At 47.0% G+C, this 3086-nt stretch overlaps 1 long non-coding RNA gene across 1 annotated transcript; it reads left to right on the top strand.

Moving 5' to 3' along the window:
- The first annotated feature begins 1387 nt into the window (after positions 1-1387).
- LOC109431853 (uncharacterized) lies at positions 1388-2477 on the top strand. The gene is made up of 3 exons (XR_002135293.3): positions 1388-2193; positions 2265-2304; positions 2370-2477. It is a non-coding gene; the product is annotated as an uncharacterized LOC109431853 (long non-coding RNA).
- The last annotated feature ends 609 nt before the right edge of the window (positions 2478-3086 follow it).

Raw genomic sequence — 3086 nt, 5'->3', positions numbered from 1 at the left:
ACTTCACAATGGTTAAATACACATGCTGATTTATTTGCCAAGATCGGCTATTAGGGTAACGTCACATGACACCGGGTACTTGCGGTTCTCGGGACAATCCAATGGCACTTGAACCATTCCATGGTTACGGTCGATCCTCTTGATGTTTGAGGACAGTCCTGTGCACCAAGACGGTCTGGTCTCTAGACCGACGGACTTCTTGAAGCTACTTCTTCACCCTGGCCGATTGGGGTCGGCTGCTGGCTTCCAGCGGGTCGCCAGGCACTTCGGAGCTTGATCTCTGCCGGCGGGTTCGCCGGGCGATTTGGGACTACCAGCGAAATGCCGTACACGTGGAGGTCTACCAGCGGGTCGCCGGGCGCTTCAGGGCTACCAGCAGACTGCCGGACAATTCGGGACTACCAGCGGACTGCCGGACACTTCGAGACTACCAGCGGGTCGCCGGGCGCTTCAGGGCTATCAGCGGACTGCCGGACACTTCGGGACTACCAGCGGGTACCGGACACTTCGGGGTTACCAGCGGGTCGCCGGGCGCTTCAGGACTACCAGCGGACTGCCGGACACTTCGGGACTACCAGCGAGTACCGGACACTTCGGGGTTACCAGCGGGTCGCCGGGCGCTTCAGGACTACCAGCGGACTGCCGGACACGTCGAGGCTTCCTATCTGCCGGCGGGTATGCCAGGAACTCTTCGGCAGGTTTGCGATACCCGAATGGCCGAACGAGGGTTCGGCGAGCGTCCTTCTTGCTTGTTGTGGTTATAGGACGTATCAGCTATGCGATGCTATCGGGGACGTCTTCCCATCGGAGGAGCCCTACGCAATGGTGGTCGTTGCGGGCGGGGCTTCACTTTCGGACCTCTTCCTTCAGATCTCTGCTCGACCTTGACGTTGTAGGGTTGCACCTTAGGAGACTTCGGTGTGAGAGTGCGCTGAATGAGGAAGGATCCGATCCTCGATCTGGGGATACAACAAACGATCGCTTTTCGCAAAACAATAAGAAAGAAAAAGGCCCACTAGGACCTGTCCACAGCCATTAGTATTGTACCCGGTGACATTTACAAAAGCTTCTTTGAGAGCAAACAATACACTATAACAATTACCTTTTTCTTACAGTTAACAATCAAACAATAGCTTTTCTTTCGGTTGACACGTGGGGAATCTAACCTATCGAACTAACAACATTGTTAATATTTACTAATGATTTGCAATTTCATTCTACGCACTCTTGATCTGTAACTCTTTTCTATTGCACTTCTGCCTGGATCGGTTTATATACTTTTCCCCTATCTTCAACCTAGAACAAATTAACACCAATTAGAAAACTACACCACTTCTAATAAGACGGTTCGGCCGTACTTTTACTAAACTTTGTGGGACACGACGCGCACTAATCACCCAATGATGGTCGGTAGCAGAAAGAACTAGTCTAGCCGAAAGCTGAGTATTTTAAGTGTAAGAAGGAGCACTTCGGAAACGAAGTGTTAACGAAGTATGACAGTAGCTCACTCCTATCTGGCAATCCTTTTTTAGAGTACTACATCTGTTGGCAGATGATTGAACCAAAGGCGGGCGAAGTTAGCCCGCGCTCAAACCGCTGTGAACAAAGTTATTCGATTATCGGGTGGAAAATAAAACTGATTAATCTTCGACATTGTGACTACGCAATTCGTTGGTGGAGCCAACACATTATTATTGGAACCAAGGGGTTTCACTACCCCATCGTTCTCTCCATGAAGGAAAAGTCTTTCGATATATTTCAAGAAGCTAAGCAATAATCAAACTTGTATTTGATTAAAGATAATTTTTTGTTTTTTGATACTGTGTTAGGCCGTTTTTAAAACTTACACCTCCCTCCATCTCGTGAGGAAGAAAAGTATATTCAAACGATTTTGACCAACACCATTGGGTATTGAGAACTGTCAAATTATCAACCTGTTTTGTTTACAAACCGACGCGAAAATCATCGACGGTGCATGCTTGTCGTCAATGTTTCACGGTTTTATAACGAAGATCGCGTGTTAACCGGCGGTAAATTGAGGCCAAAATCCTGTCCAGCGAAGGAAATCTCCCTGGTGCGCACGTAGCAGCCGTTCCGTTTCATTTATCGGTGTGATTGCCTATGGACTTTCGAGTAGGATCAGCTGAGAGGAGAGAATTCGTTTGCTGAAGAAGATTAAGGATGATTGGCCGGGTAAGCAAAACCAAAAATATTTGTAAACAACAGAGTTGACCTTGACTTCTACAGATTCGATTTGATTTCAGGTGTGAATTCATTCTTTGCATCCGGACGACTTTGTGAATGGTGAGTATCTTATCCAGTACAACGACTGAATTGAAGATCTCATTGGACCAAATTTTCGATTTTAGGACTCCGGTTTCAAATCACAAACCGAAAATATCCCGAGAAGCTTACCAGACTCGTCGGCCAGTTCATACGAGCTGGTACCCACCCTTGCAAGGACGGTGCAAGGTACATATAATGCATCGAGTTTGGCATTATAACCATCAGCTGCCGATGACTGACGAAAGTTTCGTTTATAGACCCTCTGGCCCACTGTGTAGACCGGAGCAAACTGTTTGGACCGCAGATTATAGGTTTTAATGTTTTTATCGTGTGCTTTTTTCAAATTATTTGTAACGAGAGAGCAAATTCGTTCATCTATTTCCCTCTTCCTTTGCAACCTTTCCTCGTCGGACACCTGGTCCGTTTCCCTATCCATCCTGTGCTCCTCTCCTGTACCAATTATTTCATGTCCGAATAGTACTTTGTATGGGGAAAACCCCGTACTTGTATGGGGGGTCGTGTTCAGGTAAAATTCTATCTCGGACACCCTAGTGTCCCATAATTTTTGATTCTCCCGGACATACGTTCTAATACACGAATTTATTGTCCGGTTTAAACGCTCTACTGGGTTTGATTGGCTATGATGCCTAGAGTTCTTCCAGTGCTGTATTTTGTATTTCACCAGTAAGGCTTGAAATTCTGTTGACAGAAATGTCGAAGCGTTGTCGGTTATTATGAATTCTGGGGCCGAATACCTCCGGAACCAGGATTCCTCCAGAATCTTCGAGACTAATGAGGCA

Source organism: Aedes albopictus, chromosome 1 (assembly GCF_035046485.1).
Source record: "Aedes albopictus strain Foshan chromosome 1, AalbF5, whole genome shotgun sequence".
Taxonomy (NCBI): domain Eukaryota; kingdom Metazoa; phylum Arthropoda; class Insecta; order Diptera; family Culicidae; genus Aedes; species Aedes albopictus.
The sequence above is the reverse complement of the archived record's forward strand: the minus strand, read 5'-3'. Positions and strand labels throughout refer to the sequence as shown.